We start from the raw sequence: 24332 nt of genomic DNA on the forward strand, positions 1-24332 counted from the left end.
GCTTTTTCCAGCTACAAGGACCTGAGCCTAGGCCCTGCTGCCCCCACTAAAGCCCGCTGCTGCCTAAGTTCCACTCCCTGTCTAAACTCTGCCTCCACAGCCAAGGCCTTGTCTGGCATTTTTCTTTTTTTTTTCTTCTTTCAGGTTGTGGTTGTTTCACCTTCTAGTTGATTCATTTATATTTTTTCTAATTTTTTATGTCTTTTTTTATGTTGTGGTTCTGTTTTGCCTAGTTGTAGTTGTTTCAATTATATTTTTATTTTTCTTAATATATTTTTTATTCTTTGTTATTGTACTGCACCTTTTTTTCTTTTCTTTTGCTGTGCAGCTTGTGAGATCTTGGTTCCCAGGCCAGAAGTCGGGCCTGAGCTGCTGTGGTAAGAGCACAGAGTCCAAACTGCTTGACTACCAGAGAACCTCAGACCCCAGGGAATATTAATCAGAGTGAGATCTCCCAGAGGGTCCTCATCTCAGCACCAAGACCCAGCTCTACCCAACTGCCTGCAAACTCCAGTGCTGGAAGCCTCAGGCCGAACAAACAGTAAAACAGGAACGCAGTCCCACCCATCAAAAAAAGAGACAACAAACTATGTTACAGATGAAGGAGCAAGGTAACCTACCTGAAAAAGAATTCAGAGTAATGATAGTAAAGATGATCCAAAATCTCAGAAATAGAATGGAGGCACAGATCAAGGTCTTTAACAAAGACCTAGAAGAACTAAAGAACAAACAAACGAGATATTAATCAAACTAACAAAAATTAAATGCAAAGAAAAAATATTAAAAGCAGCAAGGGAAAAGAAAAAAATAACATACAAGGGAATTTGCATAAGGTTATCAGCTGATTTCTCAGCAGAAACTGCAGGCCAGAGGGAGTGGCAGGATGTATTTAAAGCCATGAAAGGGAAAAACTTACAACCAAGATTACTCTACCCAGCAAGGCTCTCATCCAGATTCCACGGAGAAATCAAAAGCTTTACAGACAGACAAAAGCTACGAGAATTCACCACCACCAAACCAGCTTTACAACAAATGCTAAAGGATCATCTCTAGGCAGGAAACACAAAAGAAAAAGACCCACAAAAATCCAAAACAATTAAGAAAATGGTAATACGAACATACATATCAATAATTACCTTAAATGTAAATGGATTAAATGCTCCAACCAAAAGACACAGACTGGCTGAATTGATACAAAAACAGGACCCATATATATGTTGTCTACAAGAAACTCACCTCACACCTAGGGACACATGCAGACTGAAAGTTGAGGGGATGGAAAGAGATATGCCATGCAAATTGAAATCACAAGAAAGCTGGAGTAGCAGTACTCATATCAGATGAAAGAGATTTTAAAATAAAGACGGTTACAAGAGATAAGGAAGGACACTACATAATGCTCAAGGGATCAATCCAAGAGGAAAATAAAGCAATTATAAATATTTATGCATCCAACATAGGAGCACCTCAATACATAAGGCAAGTGCTTATAGCCATAAAAGGGGAAATTGACAGTACCACAATAATAGTGGGGGACTTCTAACACCCCACTTACACTAATAGATCATCCATACAGAAAATAAGGAAACACAAGCTTTAAATGACACAACAGACCAGATAGATTTAATGGATATTTACAGGACCTTCCACCCAAAAGTGGAACTTTTTTTCTCAAGTGCTCACGGAATGTTCTCCAGGATAGATCACATCTTGGGTCACAAATCAAGCCTTGGTAAATTTAAGAAAACTGAAAATGTATCAAGTATATTTTCCAACCACAGCACTATGAGATTAGAAATCAATTACAGGAAAAAAATTAAACACACACACATGGAGGCTAAACACTGCACTGCTAAATAACCAAGAGATCGCTCAAGAAATCAAAGAGGAAATAAAAAATACATAGAAATAAATGACAAAGTATGACAACCCAAAACCTATAGGACACAGCAAAAGCAGTTCTAGGAGGGAAGTTTATAGCAATTTAGTCTCACCTCAAGAAACAAGAAAAATCTCAAACAATCTAACCTTATACCTAAAGCAACCAGAGAAGAAGAAGAAAACCCAAAGTCAGTAGAAGGAAAGAAATCATAAAGATCAGAGCAGAAATAAATGAAACAGAAAGGAAGAAAATAGCAAAGGTCAAAAAAACTAAAAGTTGGTTCTTTAGGAAGGTAAACAAAATTGATAAACCATTAGCTAGACTCATCAAGAAGAAAAGGGAGAGGACTCAAATGAATAAAATTAGAAATGAAAAAGGAGAAGTTACAACAGACACTGCAGAAATACAAGGATCATAAGAGACTACTACAAAGAACTATATGCCAATAAAATGGACAACCTGGAAAAAATGGACAAATTCTTAGGAAGGTACAACTTTCTAAGACAGAGCCAGGAAGAAATAGAAAATATAAACAGACAAATCACAAGTAATAAAATTGAAAGTGTAATTAAAAATCTTCCAACAAACAAAATTCCAGGACCAGATGGCTTCACAGGTGAATTCTATCAAACATTTAGAGAAGAGCTAACACCTATCCTTCTCAAATTCTTCCAAAAAATTGCAGAGGGAGTAACATTCCCAAACTCGTTCTACGAGGCCACCATCACCCTCATACCAACACCAAAGATATCATAAAGAAAATTACAGCAATATCACTGATGAACGTAGACACAAAAATCCTCAGCAAAATACTAGCAAACAGAATCCAACAGCACATTAAAAGGATCATACACCATGATCAAGGGGGGTTTATTCCAGGAATGCAAGGATCCTTCAATATATGCAAATCAATGTGATACACCATATTAACACATTAAAGAATAAAAACCATATGATCATCTCAAGAATAAAAACCATATGATCATCTCAATAGATGCAGAAAAAGCTTTTGACAAAATTCAACACCCGTTTATGATAAAAACTCTCCAGAAAGTGGGCATAGAGGGAACCTACCTCAACATAATAAAGGCCATATATGATAAACCCACAGCAAACATTCTCAAAGGTAAAAAAGTGAAAGCATTTCCACTACGATCAGCTACAAGACAAGGATGTCCACTATCGCCACTCATATTCAAAAGTCCTAGCCACGGCAATCAGAGAAGAAAAAGAAATGAGGACTCCAAATTGGAAAAGAAGTAAAACTGTCACTGTTTGCAGATGACATGGTACTGTACTATACTATAGAGAATCCTAAAGAGGCTACGAGAAAACTAATGAATTTGGTAAAGTTGTAGGATACAAAATTAATGCACAGAAATCTCTTGCATTCCTATGCACTAAGAACAAAAGATCATAAAGAGAAATTAAGGAAACACTCCCATTTACCATTGCAACAAAAAGAATAAAATACCTAAGGAGGCCAAAGACCTGCATGCAGAAAACTCTAAATTAAAGATGATACAAACAGATGGAGAGATATACCATGTTCTTGGATTGGAAGAATCAGTACTGTGAAAATGACTACCAAAAGCAATCTACAGATTCAATGCAATCCCTATTAAATTACCAATGGCATTCTTCACCAAATTAAAACAAAAACTTTTATAATTTGTATGGAAACACAAAAGACCCCGAATAGCCAGAGCAATCTTGAGAAAGAAAAGCGGAGCTGGAGGAATCAGGCTCCCTGACTTCAGACTGTACTACAGAGCTACAGTAGTGAAGACAGTATGGTACTGGCACAAAAACAGAAATATAGATCAGTGGTATAGGAGAGAAAGCCCAGAGATAAACCCAAGCACCTATGGTCACCTAATCTATGACAAAGGAGGCAAGAATATACAATGGAGAAAAGACAGCCTCTTCAATAAGTGGTGTTGGGAAAACTAGATAGCTACATGGAAAAGAATGAAATTAGAACACTCCCTAACACCATACACAAAAATAAACTCAAAATGGATTAGAGACCTAAATGTAAGACCAGACACTATAAAACTCTTAGAGGAAAACATAGGAAGAACACTCTTTGACATAAACCACAGCAAAATCTTTTTTGACCCACCTCCTAGAGTAATGAAAATAAAAACAAAGACAAATGCGTTACCTAAACTTAAAAGCTTTTGCACAGCAAAGGAAATTATAAACAAAACAAAAAACAGCCCTCAGAATGGGAGAAAATATAGGCAAATGAAGCAACCGACCAGGGATTAATCTCCAAAATATACAAACAGCTCATGCAGCTCAATATCAAAAGAACAACCCAATCAAAAAATGGGTGGAAGATCTAAATAGACATTTCACCAAAGAAGACATACAGGTGGCCAAGAGGCACATGAAAAGGTGCTCAACATCACTAATCATTAGAGAAATGCAAATCAAAACTACATGAGGTATCACCTCACATCGGTCAAAATGGCCATCATCAAAAAATCTACAAACAGTAAATGCCGGAGAGGGTGTGGAGAAAAGGGAACCCTCTTGCACTGTTGGTGCGAATATAAATTGAGACCACCACTATGGAGAAAGAGTATGGAGGTTCCTTAAAAAACTAAAAATAGAACTACTATATGACCTAGCAATCCCACTAGTGGGCATATATACTGAGAAGACCGTAATCAAAAGGACACGTGTACCCCAGTGTTCATTGCAGCACTCTTTACAACAGCCAGCACCATGGAAGCAACCTGAATGTCCAACAGCAGATGAATGGATAAAGAAGATTTGGTATATATCTACAATGGAATATTACTCAGCCATAAAATGGAACGAAATTGAGTTATTTGTATTGAGGCAGATGGACCTAGAATCTGTCATACAGAGTGAAGTAAGTCAGAAAGACAAAAACAAATACTGTGTATTAACGTGTGTATGTGGGATCTAGCAAAAGGGTACAGATGAACCTATTTCCGTGGTAGGAATAGAGACACAGACGTAGAGAATGAATAATGTGGACATGGGGGGGGGGGGAAGGAGGGTGGGATGAATTGGGAGATTAGGATTGACATGATACACTACCTGTAAAATAGCTAGTGTGAACCTGCTATAAAGCACAGGAAGCTCAGCTCGGTTCTCTGTGATGACCTAGAAGTGCAGGATTGGGAGGTCCAAGAGGAAGGGGATATATGTATACATATAGATGATTCACATCATTGTATAGCACAACATTGTAAAGCAATTATACTCCAATAAAAAAAAAAGAATGGAGGGAAATTATGCAGCTGCTGGAGGCTATACTCCTGCCAAAGGAGGTAGCAGTTATTCACTGCAGAGGCCAACTAAAGGGAGAAGCAAAAAAAAAAAGAGTTAACAGAGCAGACATGGCAGCTAAACAAGTAGCTGAGGATGGGGACGGACTTCAAATGCCACTCCTACCAGCTCACCCAGACCTTAACTCCTACACTCCCATATGTACCCCAGAAGAAAGGGAAAAGGCTTTGAGATGGGGCTATTTTAAAAGCCCAGAATATCTGGGATGGATGGTTAATGGTCATGGGCAGCGGTTCCTCCCATCAGCTGTTACCCTGCAGGCCACCAGGCAAGCTCACCAGAGCACACATTACAGGCAGGAGGCCCTATATCAGTGGTTCATCAAATGCATGACTACTCCCAGTGTCCATAATCTCCTTAAACAGGTGGCTGAAGCTTGCCCTATCTGCCTCTGGAATAAGCCCAACACTCCCCTGCCCCAACCCCAAGGTCAATGGAGTGACCCCCCACCCAGTTTAGAGGCACATATCCAGGTCAAGACTGGCAAAGTGATTTTACAGTCAGGCCCTGGGCACAAGGAACTTTTAGACATTTGCTGGGTTTTAGTGACACCTCCCGGTGGATGGAGGCATTCCCCCCGCCCCCAAACTGAGACTGCCTTGGAGGTCTCTAAGACCCTACTTAAGGAAATAATCCCTCGGTTTGGGCTCCATAAGTCCATCCAGAGTGACAGTGGGCCTGCCTTTCCCGAATTACTAAGGGAGTCTAAGCTCTAGGTATACATGGGGTTTATACTCCACTTGGAGACCACAGTCCCTAGGAAAAGTAGAAGAAATCAAATCCTCAAAAGAAACTTAACCAAACTTTGTCAAGACACTCATCAACCCTGGATCTTGCTTCTCCCTGTAGCACTATTGAGAATGCAAGTAGCCCCTAAAGGAAAGCTCAGGTTGAATCCTTAGGAGCCTATGCATGGGGGGCCCATTCCTGAAGGACCCAGCTCCAAGACGAAACTTAGGGCTATGGACCGATGGAAATATACCTTACAGGGAGGGGAAGTAATCAGAGATTTACATGCCTGCAGGAATCCAGAGCTGCCTTCCCTTTCTGACATGGTTTTACATCCTTTCTCCCCTGGGGATTGGCTTTATTTGAAAACCTGGAAGGCTGGAAATCCACAAGACCAGTTAGACCCCAAGCGGATAGGACCTTATCTAGTAACAGTGACCACTCATTCTGCCTTACAATTACAGGGCATAGACCTGTGCCTGAGGAGGTTACTGGGGCACCCATTCAATATACCTGTGAACCTGTCACAGACCTTAAGTTACTTTTCAAAAGGACGAATTTACCAATAAGTAATGGGACAGACAGGCTGAGTAGCTGCCCTTGTCTTACTTGGCTCTGCTGTTCTGTGAAACCCCTTCCTCTGGCAAACATCTCTGTCCATGCTGGATATAGGGAATATTAATACAGGTGGCAGCATGAGTGGCCATTACTGTCTGTTCTTCCTTTCCTTCTCTGCTCTGTCTCATAAGTATCCACGCGGAATGCGAATTCAATGCAGTAGTAAATTTCTTGAGGCTCACAGCCCGTGGACAAAATCCATCCCAGTGCTGGTCTGTCACCCCCACCCACAAGGTGATGCCTATGGATTAAAGCTATCACATTTTACTCCTACGAATGACAGCCTCACTCTCACCTTGCTTAACAGGTCTGCTAATCCTACCCCTCTTGAAGTTCATATGTCATCCCTAACACAGCTTTCCTGCTTGGAGCTCACCCCTCGCATCAACACCTCTAAGGAGTACAGAGCACTCACGCTAGAGTGCCATCTGTCTACCGGTCTTGCTGCCACTGCCCCTATCAACAGCCTCCACCAAAGGGCGGAACTTCCAGTAACACCGTGTGGCTGATCTGGACTCTGATCAGTGCTTCTTCCATTGCCCCACAATTAAGTGCCCCGGGATTGACTTCTATGGAAATTTCTCCTACTGGTGCCCTCCACACTGACTCCGTGAATACACACAAGGACCAGATGGGAAATGTACTCTTTGGGGAGGGAAGACACTGGTTGTCTGGTGTTTAGTATATGGCCCTCCTGAGGCCTGGGGGAAAACCACTAGTCAAGAATACCCCAGTGGCCCCTGCTGTGCAGGTGGGCCTCTCTCCCCACACTGCAAGGGCACCCCGTCTTGGGCTAGCCACTTATGGAGGTGGTTCAACTCCTCAGAAGTGCACCAGGCATGCAGTCCCCCTGGGTACCTCTTCCTTTGTGGCCTGAGAGTAAACCAATTGCCCCATAAGAACAACCCTAACTCCTACCCTTCTCCAGGGTGGGCTCTAGGCTACCCTTGTTTAGGTAGTCCCCAATTTGTGCACAGTGCATGCTAGGCCAGCTGTGTTCCAGGAACCTAGGTATAACCATTCATGATATCACCCCACCCTGAGATAAAAGGGCGATAGATCTCATTCTGGCAGAAGCATAGATTGCCCTCACACTGGTGGCTTCCTGTGGAGGTTTCACACAGCATGAAACCACTCTACACAATCTCAACGCTGGCCCTTAAGGACTTATCTAAAAATATGGGGGATGCCTTACAAGGCCTCCGTACTTCCCTAGACTCACTAGCAGATGTTGTTCTTGACAACAGGCAAGTGCTTAATTATCTCCTGGCTGAGAAAAGGGGAGTATGTGCAGTTACAAATAAAGCCTGTTGCTGGTATGTCAGTAACTCTGGTCAGATTGAGGTAAACATTAAAGAGATCTACGAGCAAGCTCAAAGGCTACACAGATATAACACACAAGGTCCAGATCCAAGCTGCATTGGAATATGGTCACACAGTGCCTCCCGGTTTAACCTGGTCTCCTCCACCTCTCGGTCCAGTAACTGCTGTATCCTCCTGCTCATCTTGGGGCCTCGCCTCCTTCACTGCCTTGTCAACTTCCTTAGTGAATGGACTGAAGCCATCAGACTGCAGATGATACTAACACAAGGGTACGAGCAACTGGGACTGCAGCCTGGTGAGCAGCAGACATATTTCCGGCTACTTAGGAACACTTCTACTCCTCTAATGCAGGGAAAGTCTGCACCCATATTCAGCGAGAAGTGGCTTCAGAAGGCAGAACTTTGACCTTCAGCGCCCCTCAAGAATGAGGAACAGTAACAAGAAAAGGAGGGATTTTGGTGCCAGAGCTGTGCCAGGTCTTTACCCAAAACCCGCCAACCACGCCCCTTGAACAGGAATAAACATGTAACTTTAAGTCACAGGATCTGGAGACAAAAGGAGGAAGCTATACAGAGAGACAAAAAAAAAAAACAACAACCAGATAGAACCAGCTGGAACCAAGGTGGCAACAAATCTGACCTGCAACAGACCCTCAGTCTCATCACACGCTGATTTTACCACATTAGCTACTGGATGACACACGTACTGGTGGCCATGCCTGGAAGATGGGGACCAAAAAAGGATAGAAATGGGGTGGCACCCCATATCCAGGAAAACGCTGCCCCTTCCCCAGTAGACTAATGCATCTGTCTCCCCGTCATTAGCCTCACTCCTCCTCCCTTCACTCTTTAAAAACGAATCCGTCTCACCCCGTGGGTGAGAAGTTGATCTGTGAACTAAGGTCTCGCTTCTTCATTCCTTGGCCACAGAATATACCTTGGGCTGCATCGGTCTCAGCTTCGGTTTCCTTTTCTGGCTGCACAAACCTGAACTAGCATCTATTCTATACTTTCTTTTCATTTTTGTCCTTATACCAATAACAAGTATTATTGAAAATAATCTCTTAAAAAGAAAAGTCTTTGCAGTGTATTTATTACCCTGGTTTTGTAAATCAGAAAAGGAGAACAACTTATCCGCCTAAGACTCAAGAAGCTCCAGCTCCACCTTCAACTCCCAAAGCTGAAATTCTACTTAAAGAATTCCCTGAACAATTTGCTTACGGGACATTAACACTATCTTTAAGTATTGTGTAAGTATTAAAAAATGACATCATAAAAGCTGACATTACTGTGTACTTTGTACATACATGCTCTTCCACATAAATAAGTTTGATACATACACCTTACCATAATACATGATCCTGTAATCATGTATTAATTATCTACCCCATGTCTATAAGCATGTACATCAGCCTACTGATACTACAGGACACATTAAACATTTCAATCCATATTAGATTCCAGTCCCTATGAAATATTCAAAGGGGTAATTGAAGTGATCGTTATTATATAAGACATGTTTATTAGTTGTACATACCACATTATGTCCAAACATTTCCAGGCAACATGCTTATCATAACCAATAACCAGAGCTTAACCAAAAGCCTTGATACACCATCAACCCACCAAAACATGCCTCTCTCCTCGTTCTGGGCCCAAGAACCACGGGAATTTCTAGAAATGAATTATATCTGGCATCTGGTTCTTACGTTGGGGCCATCACACCTAAAACTGCCCACTCTTTTCTCTTAAATAAGACATTTGGATGGACTATCAAATCAGCTTATGCTCACACATAACTGGTTTCATGCATTTGGTATCATTTAATTCTGGGGGATGCTGTGACTCAGCTGTGGCCATCAGAGGCCTTAACACAGTCAAGCAACTTGTAACTGAGCTTAAGTTGAATCTTATTTACCAACATAATCAACTATAATGTGTTCCTGAGTCCACAATCACCAGACAGAGCATTTAGACACATACATATGCACATGTTTATCAGGTAAACAGCTTCCTTAATCAAACGCTTCTACCTAACACTAAATGTCATATTTTGTAGGCCATCATGGCCCTGCCGAACCCCCCAAACAAGGCGAAGCACAGAACTACGTAAGAGCTGGGTAACTCATCTAACAACCTACTGTCCTTCACCAATCCAAAGTTAGTATAACTACAAAGTTATACTTTATATATACAAAGTTATACTTTATATATATATATATATATTGGTATACTAATAATACCAATCAATTACTTATAGTAGTCTTACAAAGAAAGATGCCTCCCTAGTTCTGCCATGTACCTTAAAAAAAAGTACATTTAATAATCTTTAAAAGAAAAAATATTAAATATTTCAACACTAATTGTAACACTACCCAAACTACTACACTGAATGCCAATATATCACATGAATACATCAATCTTATACGTACAAAGTCCTCCTCAACCTGTTGATGTAGCTTAATAAGTAAAGTCAGGTTCTGTAAATGCCTAGATGAATTTGCCAACTCCATAAATTCATAGGTGTGGTCCCAGCCTACCAATTTCTAATAAAATTACACATGCAAGTCTGCATCCATTGAGAATGCCCTCTGAATCAAAAGATTAAAGGGAGCAGGCCTCCAGCACACTAAAAAGTAGCTCAGACCTTGCTTAACTTCGCCCCCGTGGGAAATGGCAGTGATTAAAAATTAAGCCATAAAAGAAAGCTTAAGTTCTGCTAAGAATTAGGGGGCTTCCGTGGTGGCGCAGTGGTTAATCCGCCTGCCAAGGCAGGGGACTTGGGTTTGAGCCCTGGTCCGGGAAGATTCCACACGCCACAGAGCAACTGAGTCGGTTGCCACAACTACTGAGCCTGCGCTCTAGAGCCAGTGAGCCACAGCTACTCAAGTCTGCACGCCTTAGAGCCCGTGTTCCGGAACAAGAGAAGCCACCACGATGAGAAGCCCGCACACCGCAACAAAGAGTAGCCCCCTCGCCACAACTAGAGAAAGCCCGCGCACAGCAGCTAAGACCCAACGCAGCCAAAAATGAATAAATAAAATGAATAAATTTATATTTAAAAAAAAGAATTAGGGTTGGTAAATTTTGCATCAGCCACCCTGGTCATAAGATTAACCCATATTTATTAAGAAATCCAGCATAAAGCATGTTAAAAATTACCACCAGATAAAGCCCTAGCTAAGCTGTACAAAGCCATAGCTAAAATAAAAATAAGCTATCAAAGTGCTTTAACATTTCTGATTCCATGACAGCTAAGATCCAAACTGGAATTAGATGTCCCACAATGCTTAGCCCTATATCAAAGTAATTGTAACAAAATTACCAGAAGATTACTAGCATAATCCTAAAAGTCGAACTTGGTGGTGCTTCACACCCCTCCAGAGGAACCTGTTCTATAATTGATAAACTCTGATAAACCTCACCAGCCCTATATACCACCATCCTCAGAAAACCCTGGTAAAGAACAATAGTAAGCATAATTATCAGACAAAAACGACAGGTCAAGGTGAAGCCTATGGGGGAGGAAGAAGTGGGCTACATTTTCTGCCTCAAAAACAAAATAATTTATACAAAATTTTCTATGAAATAAAAAAACCAATGGAGGACTTAGTAGTAAATCAAGAACATAGTGCTTAATTGGATCAGGCCAGGCCATGAAGCACACACACATTGCCCATCACTCTCCTCAAATACAGATAATCTTTCATAACCTATTACCAAGTACCAAACATAAAACAGGAGATAAACTGTAAGCATACTGGAAGGTGAGCAGACTGCAAAGTGCTTGGATGAATCAAAGTGCAGCTTAAAGAAAAGCACCTAGTTTACACCCAGGACACTTCATACTGCATGAACACTTTTTACTAAAACTAGTTCAAACTTCCCACCAAATTCAACTATCATAAGTAAACTAAATAAAACATTCAGTCAACATCTAATGTATGAAGATAGAAATTTAAATCTGTTGATATAGATAAAGTACCATAAGGGAATGAGGAAAGAAGCATGAAAAGTACCAAAAACTTACCCCTTTTAGTTTTTTCATACTGATTTAACTAGAAAACTTTACAGAGAACTTAAGTTAAATTCCCTGATACCAGATGAGCTACTTAGGAACAGTTTACAAGAACAAACTCATCTAAATGGCAAACTAGTGAGAAGACGTGTGAGTAGAGGTGACGAGCCTAACAAGCCTGGTGACAGCTGGTTGTTCAGAAAGGAATTTTAGTTCAACTTTAAATATTTTTTTAGAAAAAGACTTTTACTCTAATTTTAAGTGTCATTCTAAAACACTGCAGCTTTCTAGATAAAGGGTACAACCTTCTCTAGACGATAAGCATAAACAATACCATAGTTGGCTTAAAAGCAGCCAATTAAGAGAGCATTCAAGGTCAGTCACACACACATTCATCTTAATAGTAAATAGAGCAACTCCTAATTTTATACTGGACTAATCTATTCATTAATAGAAACAATACTCAATGTAACAAGAAATATTTCTCCTTGCATAAGCCTATATCAGAACAGATAACCCACTGATAGTTAACAACAAAGTAAACCTAAACTAATACTTAACCTATTCAAACACTGTTAACCCAACACAAGTATGCATTTACGAAAAGATTTTAAGAAGTAAAGGGAACTTGGGAATCACAAACCCTGCCTGCTTATAAAAAACATCACCTCTAGCACTTCCCGTATTAGAGGCACTTCCTGCCTAGTGACATCTGTTTAATAAGGGCTGTGGTATCCTGAGTGTGGAAAGGTAGCATAGTCATTTGTTCTCTAAATAAGGACTTGCGTGACTGGTCATAAAACGCTTTTACTGTCTCAATCCGTGAAATTAACCTTCCTGTGAAGAGGCGGGAATAATATAAGATGGGAGGACTCTATGGAGCTTAAATTAATTCATTAATCCAAAAATATAAACAACTGACCTTTTAAAGGATAACATAGCTTTAAATGGATTAACAATTTTGGTTGGGGTGTCCCTGGAGAATAAAATAACCTCCTAGTGGTTAAAATTTAGACCAACTAGTCAGAATGCTTTATTGCCTATTGTTCTAAAACACTGATCAACAGAACAAGTTATCCTAGGGATAACTGTGCAATCCTATTCTAGAGTTCATATCAACCACAGGGTTTACGACCTTGGTGCTGGATCAGGACGTTGCAATGGTTTAACTGCTATTAATGGTCTCTTTGTTCAACAGTTAAAGTCCTACATGATCTGAGTTCAGACTGGAATAATCCTGGTCGGTTTCTATCTACTATAGATTTCTCCCAATAAGAAAGGACCAGAGAAAGAAGGCCTACTTTACAAAATGTATTTGAACTAAATGATGATATAATCTACATTCAATTAATTTATACATACCCTACTGTAGGCAAGGTTTGTCAGGGTTTGCAGAGCCCGGCAACTGCGTGAAACTTAAACCTTTATCCACAGAGGTTCAAGTCCTCTTCCTAAGAATATGTTTATAATCAACATTCTTTCACTAATTACCCAATTTTACTCGCTGTAGCAGTCCTTACATTAACTGAACGGAAAATCCTAGGCTGTATGCAAATCCAGAAAGCGCCAAACATGGTCAGCCCCTGTGGGTTATTACAACCCATTGCTGATGCAGTCAAATCCTTTATTAAAGCTCCACTATGACCGTCAAGATCATCAGTTTATGTATTTATTACTGCACCAGTGCTAGCCTTAACCCTGGCTCTCACAGTATGAATTCCTCTTCCCATAACTTCTCCACCAATTACTGTAAACCTAGGCGTACTATTTATATTAGCTATATCAAGCCTAGCCATTTATTCCATCCTCAGATCTGGATGAGCTTCAGATTCAAAACATGAACTAATTAGAGCTCTACAGGCAGTAGCACAATCTCATATGAAGTAACATTAGCAATTATTCTCTTATCAGTCCTGCTGGTAAGTGGATCATTTACACTATCAACAGTAATCACACAAAAAACACCTCTGACTAATTTTCCCATCCTGACCCCTACCCATAATTTGATGATTCTAGCAGAAATCCAATGAAGCGCCATTTGATTTTGCAAACGTACAATCAAAACGTGTATTTGGCTTCAATGGAGAAAACACAGGCACATTCACGCTGTTCTTCCTAGAGAATATGTCAATATCATAATAAACATGTTCACGACAGTCCTACCTACAGGAGCATCTTACAACCACTACGTGCCAGAATTATATACAGCCAGCCTCATCATTAAAACACTCCTCACAATCTGCTTTCTAGGAATTCGAGCATCCTACCCACAATTTTGATATGATCAGCTTACACATCTCTATATAAAAGTTTTTTTTTACCACTAACATTAGCTCTGTGTATCTGAGAGGTTTCACAATCTGTAATCACATCAGGCATCTCGCCACAAACATAAATATGTCTGACAAAATAGTTACTTTGATAGAATAAATAATATAGGCTTAAACCCTCTTATTCCTAGAATAGTAGGAATTGAACCTACTCTTAAGAGTTTTACATTCTCCATGCTACCACATTACACCACATGCTACAGTAAGGACCAAAAGTAAGATATTAGGCCCATACCCCCAAAATGTTGTTTTATATCCTTCCTGGAATAATAAACCATATTGTTTTTATTATCATTCTACTGACAGTTATATCGGGAACCATAATTGTAACAAGCCCACACTGGTTACTGTTACCCCATTCTAATAAAAACATTAACCTATAAACTATAGAAGCATCCAACAAATATTTTCTAAAACAATCTACCAAATCAATACTACTTGTCATGGCTATTTTGTTAATCTAATATACTCTGGTCAATGAACACAATGAATTACAAACATCTTTAATGCAACAGCATCTACCATCATAACAATAGCCCTTGTCATAAAATTAGGTCTTTCCCCATTTCACATCTCAGTCCCTGAAGTAACACAAGTCACTCCATGAACAGCAAGCCAGATGCTATTATCAGAACAAACTTGCACCCTTCTCAGTTTTATACCAAATCTCACCATCCATCAACCTAAACAAACTATTAATCATAGGTATATTATGAATCATAATTGGAGGCTGAGGCAGACTTAACTATAATCACCTAGGAAAAATTATAGCCTCCTCGTCAATTGCCCATATGGGATGAACAACAGCTATTATAATGTATAATCTAACCATAACAATCTTAAGCATGCTAATTTATATCACAATGTCACTCTGTCTTCTTACTATTTATGCCCAGCTTATGTACAACAGCAGGATCATTATCACACACATGAAATAAAACACCTCCCATCACAATACTTATCCTCACCATTGTAGCACCATTAGGAGGTCTCCCACCACTATCAGGGTTTTTACCCAAATGAATAATTATCCAAGAGATCACAAAAATGAGAACAGGGCTTCCCTGGTGGCACAGTGGTTGAGAGTCTGCCTGCTGATGCAGAGGACACGGGTTCGTGCCCCAGTCCGGGAAGATCCCACATGCCGCGGGCCTGTGAGTCATGGCCGCTGAGCCTGCGCGTCCGGAGCCTGTGCTCCGCAACGGGAGAGGCCACAGCAGTGAGAGCCCCGCGTACCGCAAAAAAAAAAAAAAAAAAAAGAAGAACATTCTACCACACTAATAGCCATCAGAGCAGTCCTCAGCATATATTTCTACTTGCAGCTAACATATGCCACATCACTAACTATATTCCCTTCAATAAACAACATAAAAATAAAACAGAATATACAAAACAAATAACCTACTTGGTGCGGCCCTTATGGAAAATAGTATGGAGTTTCCTCAAAAGACTAAAAATAGAGTTGCCATATGATCCAGCAATCCCCCTTCTGGGCATGTACCCAGACAAAACTGTATTTCGAAAAGATACATGCACCCCTAGATTCACAGCAGCTCTGTTTACAATAGCCAAGACATGGAAACAACCTAAATGTCCTTTGACAGATGAATGGATAAAGGAGACGTGGTACATATACACAATGGGATATTACTCAGCCATAAAAACACTGAAATAATGCCACTTGCAGCAACACGGATAGACCTAGAGATTATCATACTAAGCAAAGTGAGAAAGAGAAAGACAAATACTATATATCACTTATATGTGGAATCTAAAATACGACATAAATGAACATAGCTACTAAACAGAAACAGAGAACAGACTTGTGGTTGACAAGGGGGTGGGTGTGGGAGGGATGGATTGAGAGATTGCAATTAGCAGATGAAAGCTAATATATAGAGAGGATGGATAAACAACAAGGACCTACTGTATAGCACAGGGAACTGTATTCAATATCCTGGGATAAAGCATCATGGAAAAGAATATGAAAAAGAATATATATACATATATATATATAACTGAGTCACTTTGCTGTACAGAACTTAACATTGTAAATCAACTATACTTCAGTAACATTAAAAAAATAACATTCCTATCCTTACTAATCATAATATCTACACTATTACTACCCTTAACACCCACTCTATCAGTGCTGGACTAGGAATTTAGATTAGTGTAGACCAAGAGCTTTCAAAACCCTAAGCAAGTGCAATTTACTTAAATCCTGAAAATAAGCAAGACTCAATCCTACATCAATTAAATGGAAATAAAACATTTTAATTAAGCCAAATTCTTACTAGATTGATGGGCTTACACCCCAGGAAATTTTAGTTAACAGGTGAATACCCTAGTCAACTGGCTTCAATCTACTTCTCCAGCCTTTAAGAAAAAAAAAGGGCAAGAAAAGCACCAGCAGGATTGAAGCTGCTGCTTTCAATCTGTAATGCGATTTGTTGATTCACCACAGGGTCTGGCAAAAAGAGGGCTCAATCTCTTTCTTTAGATTAACAATCTAATGCTAGCTCAGTCATTTTACCTCTGTTCATAAACTGATGATTATTTGCAACAAATCACAAAGTTATCGGCACCTCACATTTGCAGTTTGTTTCTTGAGCTGGAAGAGTAGGCAGCACCTTCAGTCTGTTAATCCAGGCTGAGCTATGCTGACCTGGAGCACTGCTTGGAGAGGAGCAATCTGTAGCCTAGTCATAGCAGCCCCTGCCTTGGTAATAATGTCCTTTAGACGTGTACCCATTACGACTGCACGGTTCAGAAACTGACTTGTCCCACTAATAACTGGGGCACCCGATATAGCATTTCCCCGAATAAATAATATAAACTTTTAGTTACTTCCCCCATCATTCATTCTTACTCCTACTGGTATCATCAGTAGTAGAAGCTGGTGCTGGTACCGGTGGAACCGTATATTCAGCTCTAGCCGTCAATCAGGCCCATGCAGGAGCCTCTGTCGACCTAACCACTTGCTCCTAACATTTAGCAAGTATCTCTTCAATACTTAGTGCTATTAAATTTATTACTATAGGGCTTCCCGGGTGGCGCAGTGGTTGAGAGTCCGCCTGCCGATGCAGGGGACACAGGTTCGTGTCCCGGTCTGGGAGGATCCCACATGCCGCGGAGCAGCTGAGCCTGTGAGCCATGGCCGCTGAGCCTGCGCGTCCGGAGCCTTGCTCCACAACGGAAGAGGCCACAACAGTGAGAGGCCCGCGTGCGCCAAAAAAAAAAAAAAAAAAAAAAAAAAATTATTACTGTAGTTTTTAATATAAAACCAGCAGACACATCTCCACACCAAACACCATTATTTGATCTCCCCAACTATAGCCATATTACTATAATCGTCACTCTCAGTCCTAGCAGCCTAAATTACCATACTGTTAACAGATACAAACCTAAACGCTACTTTCTTTGACTCTGCAGGAGGAGACCCAATCCTGTATCAACACCTATTTTGATTCTTTGGTCACCCAGAAGTCTCTATTCGTAGCCTACCAGGGTTTGAAATGATCTCACAATCATTACATACTACTTAGGACAAAAAGAGCCTTTCAGATATATGGGAAGACTATGAATCACGTCCATTGGCTTTTTAGGATTTATCTTGTGGGCCCATCAGATGTTTACCGGGGGAAAGATGTTGACCCCTGAGCACACTTCACATCAGCCACCAAAATTATTTCTATTCCTACAGGAGTAAAAGTATTTAGCTGATTTGCAACTCTTCACGGAGGTCATATTACATGATCTCCCACTATATTATGAGCTTTAGGCTTTATTTTTCTCCTTACAGTAGGTGGTTTGACAGGAATCATCTTAGCCAGTTCATCCCGGGACACTGTCCTCCATGATACAGACTATGTAGTAGCACATTCCATCATGTAATGTCAGGGGGAGCAGTCTCCACTATTACAGGAGGCTTCCTACACTGATTCCCACTGTGCTCAGCTTACACACTTAACTCAACATGAGCAAAAATTCCCTTCACAACTCTCTTTGTAGTAGTAAATATGACTCTTCTCGCAGCACTTTCCTGGCCTTTCAGGGATATCGCTGCATTACTCTGACTACCCTGAGGCACATACAACATGAAACATTTTGTCTCTAGGCTCATTCCTCTCATCATCAGCAGTAATGCTAATAATCGTCATAATCTGAGAAGGATTTGCATCGAAACGAGAAGTCTCAGTAGTGGAAACTACTACTATAACCTATAATGGTTAGACAGATGCCCTCCACCACATCCTACGTTTGAAGACCCTACCTATGTTAATTTAAAATAAAGAAGGAAGAAATCAAGTCCTTGTCAACCAGTGTCAAGCCAACAGCATAATCATTATGTCTTTCTCAATAAATGAGATAACAGTAAAAACAAAAATTACATAACCGTCAAACTTAAATCGTAGGCAAAACTGTATATCACGAAGGCATATCCATTTCATCTAGGTTCTCAAGATGCAACGTCACCAATTATGGAAAAACTTTTACATTTTCATGATCATATTAATAATTATTTTTGGATAAGTTCTCTGGTCCTCTATATTATTTCACTAATATTGACAACTAGACTGACTCAGATGCATACACTAGATGCACAGGTAGAGACATTTGAACAATTTACAGCCATCATTCTAATCTGAATTGCCCTATCATCAATGGGAATCCTTTACATGAAATCAATAACTTCCCTAACCATAGACACTGTGGATCGTCAATGATACTGAAGCTACAAATACACAGATTATGAAGATTTCAGTTCTGACTCCCCTATAATCCCATCAGGTCTAAAACCAGGAGAATTATGACTAAGAGAAGTCAACAGCAAAGTAGTATAGAGACAGTCATCAAATATTACTTTCATCTGAAAATGTTTTTACACTCATGAGCTTTTCCTTCTTTAGGGCTAAGAACACCTGCTATCCCAGGATGCCTAAATTAAAGAACCCTAATAGCGACAGGACCAGGTCTATGTTACGGACAATGAGCAGTAGAAGTCGTTTTCCTGTTTTCAAAGACAGGACAGAGGAGACGGCTGAGACCCAGGGTGAATCCGGAGCTCATGGTGGACCTGCTCTCTGAGCTCCAGGATAGGAACAGGGCCGCTGGGTTCGCAGGCCAACCACCACGCCCTCCTGAGCAGGATCTTGGGAACAGTCCATGTTAGTGATGAGGCAACCTGCGCACCTGTCACCACACCGACCCTGTGTCCTATGAGGGGTGCGGGCTCTGGGGATCACACCCCACACTCTGAGAGTCTGCCCTGTAAGCTCCTTCCTGCCTCAGGAGCAACGGCCACTCAGCTGCCATCTCCCTCCCCAACTGGCAGGAAGAGGGGAGGGCAGCAGGGGCACCAGAGGAATCTCACTCGGCACCAGCTTCCCAGGGGCAGCAGCAGGGACCACGATGATGCAGCTGAGGCACAGCCCAAGAGGTGGGACCAGAGGGTCTCAAAAGTGTCTGGTCAGGTCCTAGCTCATCTGCACCCTGGACACGCTGTCCCTCCTACAGCTTCTACCTGAATGCAAGTTCTTCAGATGCAAAGAGAGAGCTTCAGAATGAAAGTCAGCTCTTCCAAACTGACCCGTCAGCAAACACTGCGGGATTCCACCCACATGGGGGGCCTGGAGTCAACAACTCGTGGACCAGAGTAGACGACGCTGCCAGGGCTGCAGGAGGGGGTGGGTAGTGAGACTTTCAAGGTTGTGAAATTTTGGTTTTACAAGATGAGAAGTTCTAGGGATGGTGTGATGGCTCCATGACAAGGTGAATGTACCTGATGCCTCAGAAACACGCACCTAAATGGTAACGATGGTAAAGGGTGTGTAACGTATTGTTAGTCCACTTAGAAGATGATAAACTTTTGAAATGATGTCTTCTTGCGATTCCAGTTATGACTCCCCTTTGTCACAAATGTGCGAGGCCCAAGCACCCTCCCCCACGGCAGGGGCCGTCATGGTACCACCCCATGGCTTGTGAGGGACCATTCTCAGCGCGGCTAGTCTATGCTACCTGAGCTCTGACCCGGGGAACCACACAGTGGTGACCCGTATAAATGGATCTGATATACGACATGTTGTGAATACTAGGCCACCAAGGGTTACGGCTCACTCAGCAGAACATGAGGCAGCAGCTTGTTCCAAGGTGCCTGTGCTCATAGGATCATGACAAGATAAACAGAAAAGGGACCACAGGTGAATCATGGCAAAACCCTCAACTCAGACGCTGGAAGTCTCAGACGGGACAAGACACACTGCAGGCAGAAAGCAGGTATGGGGTCTCCCCCTACATGTGATCCTGACCCATGCAGATGGGGTGAGACCACACAGTCCCCAGACCCTGCACCTGGGGTCACACGTCCACACTCACCAGGGGGACCCCACCTCCCCAGACCCTGTACCTGGGGTCACACATCCACCTTGGTCAGGACACCGTGGCTGTGCTGCGTGGGCTCCCAACGTGTGAACAAGCCGGGTCCCTGGGACCTCCTAGGACTGTAGAAAGAAGTGCAGGTTCCATCTCCACGCCTGACATTTGTCCCAGGAAAGTCACTCCCTTCCTGTTTCACTTTGGTTCCACGTTATTTCCACTGTTCTAAACTTTTCAGGCTAAAGTTGAACACAGTACCTTGGTTCTGGCAGGCTCGGCCCTTTCCTTGCTCACCGAGGTGTGCAGAAAACTCCCCAACAGCAGGGCTGAAAGAGGAGCAGCAGGGCCCGGCTCTGCTGAGTGGGGATGGCCGACCGGAAGGCGAGCGCAGTAGCAACCTCACCTGCTGCCCATCAGCCTTAAGCCCAGCTCCATGGGCCCAGCAATCAATTCACCAGGTAAACCTGCCTCCCTCCTCGCCCTCTGCGTGCTGCTGAATTGGAATAATTACCAGGTAGCCCACCTGAGGAGTCTCCACCGGCCCCAGGGAAGGTGAACCTCAGAGGGGTAAGGACTAAGGGCCCTACGACAGCACTGACCCTGGGGGGCCACGTAACCACACTCAGAGTGGAGCGCTGTTACCCAGACAAGCCCACCTCAGCTCCAGACCACAGACATCTGAGCACTGGCATGCAGACAGAAGCCCAGAGCTTCCCAGTACTGAGGCCAGGCTGGGTCTGTACCCTGCTCTCCACATCTCCCCTGAAGCTCCAGGACTGAGGCCAGGTCTTTACACAGGTACCCACATCCCCGTGAACGATTGCTATAAAATTCCTCATCAAATCACACTGCGCTGGGGACACACAGTTTTTTGCGGCACGAGCCCGATGTGTCCCCCTTTGCCCGGCAAAGCAGTAAAGCTGTTCTTCTCTATTTCACCCTAAACTCTGCCTCCAAAATTAGATCCGGCTCCGGTGCACAGAGGGCACGCTTTTACCATCAGGTCCTTCATGGCTTGTCTAAAATTACGGGAGATTCCTTACAAGGACTCTGTAATTTCCTGGACGCACTAGCAGAAGTCGTCCTCGACAACAGGCTGTCCCTTGACTATCTCCTGGCTGAGCAAGGGGCAGTATGTGCACTTACGAAGAAAACCTGCTGCAGTTTTGGCAATAACTCTGGTCGGATTGAGGTAAACATTAAGAGATATAGGAGCAACCTCAAAGGCTACACAGATATAACACACAAGGTCCAGATCCAAGCTGCATTGGAATATGGTCACACAGTGCCTCCCGGTTTAACCTGGTCTTCTCCACCTCTCGGTCCAGTAACTGCTGTTATCCTCCTGCTCATCTTGGGGCCTCGCCTCCTTCACTGCCTTGTCAACTTCCTTAGTGAATGGACTGAAGCCATCAGACTGCAGATGATACTAACACAAGGGTACGAGCAACTGGGACTGCAGCCTGGTGAGCAGAATATTTTTGGCTACTTAGGAACACTTCTACTCCTCTAATGCAGGGAAAATCTGCTCCCATATTCAGCGAGAAGTGGCTTCAGAAGGCAGAACTTTGACCTTCAGCGCCCCTCGAGAGAGGAACAGTGACAAGGAAAGGAGGGATTTTGTTGCCAGAGCTGTGCCAGGTCTTTACCCAAAACCCACCAACCCACCCCTCCCCACCCCAGAACTGGAATAAACATGAATCTTTAAGTCACAGGATCTGCAGACAAAAGGAGGAAGCTATACAGACCAAAAAAAAACAAACAAAAAAAAACCGAACCAGCTGGAACCAAGGTGGCAACGAATCTTACCTGCAACAGACCCTCAGTCTCATCACACGCTGATTTTACCACATCAGCTGCTGGATGACACACGTACTGGTGGCCATGCCTGGAAGATGGGGACCAAAAAAGGATAGAAGGGGGTGCACCCCATTTCCAGGAAAACGCTGCCCCTTCCCCAGTAGACTAATGCATGTGTCTCCCCGTCATTAGCCTCACTCCTCATCGCTTCAGTCTTCACTCTTTAAAATCGAATCCCTCTCACCCCGTGGGTGAGAAGTTGATCTGTGAACTCAGGTCTCGCTTCTCCATTCCTTGGCCACAGAATAAACCTTGGGCTGCGTCGGTCTCAGCTTCGGTTTCCTGTTTTGGCTGCACAAACCCAAACCAGCATCTATTCTATACTTTCTTTTCATTTTTGTCCTTATACCAATAACAAGCATTGTTGAAAATAATCTCCTGAAAAGAAAAGTCTTTGCAGTATGTTTATTACCCTGGTTTTGTAAATCGGAAAAGAACAACATATCTCCCTGAGACTCAAGGAAGAGGCTCCACCTCCACCTTCAGCTCCCAAAGCTGAAATTCGACTTAAAGAATTCCCTGAACAATTTGCTTATGGGACAGTAACACTATTGTTAAGTACTATGTTCAGTATTAAAATATGACATCATGAAAACTGACATTACTATGGACTTTGTGCATTACATGCCCTTCTACATATATAAGTAGGATACCTATGCTTTATCATTATACATGATCATATAATCAGGTATTATCTACTCCATGTGTATAACCATGTACATCAGTCTACTGATATTACAGTTCAATGCACACTAGATTCCAGTCCCTATGAAATAGTCACAGGGGTAATTGGAGTGATTGATTTTATACAGGACATATGTTTATTAATTGTACATGCAACGTTATTTCCGAACATTTCCCGTCAACATGCTTATCATAACCGATAACCAGAAAGCCTCGATAAACCATCAACCCGCCCACAAACGTGCCTCTCTCCTCGTTCTGGGCCACGAACTATGCGGATTTCTATAAAGGAACTGTATTAGGCACCTGGCTCTTAATTCAGGGCCATCTCACCTAAACTTGCCCACTCCTTCCCCTTAAATAAGACACCTCGATGGACGATCAAAGCAGCCTACGCTCACACATAACTGGTGTCATGCATTTCGTATTTTTTTAATTTTGTGGGATGCTGTGACTCAGCTGTGGCCATCAGAGGGCTTAACAAGTCAACAAGTTAACACTTAACAAGTCAAGCAACTTGCAGCTGAGCTTAAGTTGAATATTATTTACCAAGATAATCAACTATAATGTGTTCTTGAGTCGACAATCACCAGGCATAGAGCATTTACACACATACATACATATGCACGTGTTTATCAGGTAAACAGCTTCCTTAATCAAACCCTCCTACCTAACACTAAATCTCATGTTTTGTAGGCCATCGTGGCCCTGCCGAGCCCCCAAAAAAGGAGAAGCACAGAACTACGGAAGAGTCAGGAAACCCAACTAGCAAACAGACTGCCCTTACTTCACCAATCCAAACTTAGTACAACTACAAACTAGCCTCCTAATAATGCCAATCAATTACTTACAGAAGGCTTATATAGAAAGACATCCCCCTAGACCAGCCATGTACCTCAAAAAAAATAAAAAGTGAAGTACATGTTAATAATCCCCCCAAAAAAATATTTAATATGTCAATACTAATTTTAACACAACCCAAACTGCGACAGTGAATTACCAATATATCACACATCAACAGTAGTTGAAGTGAGGCTCTGTAAATGTCTAGTTGATTTTGCCAACTTTATAAACACACAGCCTACTAATTTTTTTTTTTTTTTTTTTTTTTTTTTTTGCGGTACTTGGACCTCTCACTGTTGTGGCCTCTCCCTTTGCAGAGCACAGGCTCCAGACACGCA

General features: G+C 42.1%; 1 long non-coding RNA gene across 9 annotated transcripts in view; it reads left to right on the top strand.

Annotated features, from left to right (window-relative positions):
• Positions 1–22302, top strand: part of LOC117308454 (uncharacterized) — a 102581-nt gene extending 80279 nt beyond the window's left edge. For 7 of the 9 annotated variants that reach the window (XR_012326539.1, XR_004522446.2, XR_004522447.2 and 4 more), the window contains exon 7: positions 329–8479. This is a non-coding gene — a long non-coding RNA (uncharacterized lncRNA). Of the gene's footprint in view, positions 1–328; positions 9132–9940; positions 10002–19142 lie in introns of those variants that run through there. The other 2 variants (XR_012326538.1, XR_004522445.2) reach the window with 2 other exon arrangements.
• Positions 22303–24332: the final 2030 nt, after the last annotated feature.

The sequence above is a fragment of the Tursiops truncatus genome, chromosome 16, assembly GCF_011762595.2.
Source record: "Tursiops truncatus isolate mTurTru1 chromosome 16, mTurTru1.mat.Y, whole genome shotgun sequence".
In the NCBI taxonomy this organism is placed as follows: domain Eukaryota; kingdom Metazoa; phylum Chordata; class Mammalia; order Artiodactyla; family Delphinidae; genus Tursiops; species Tursiops truncatus.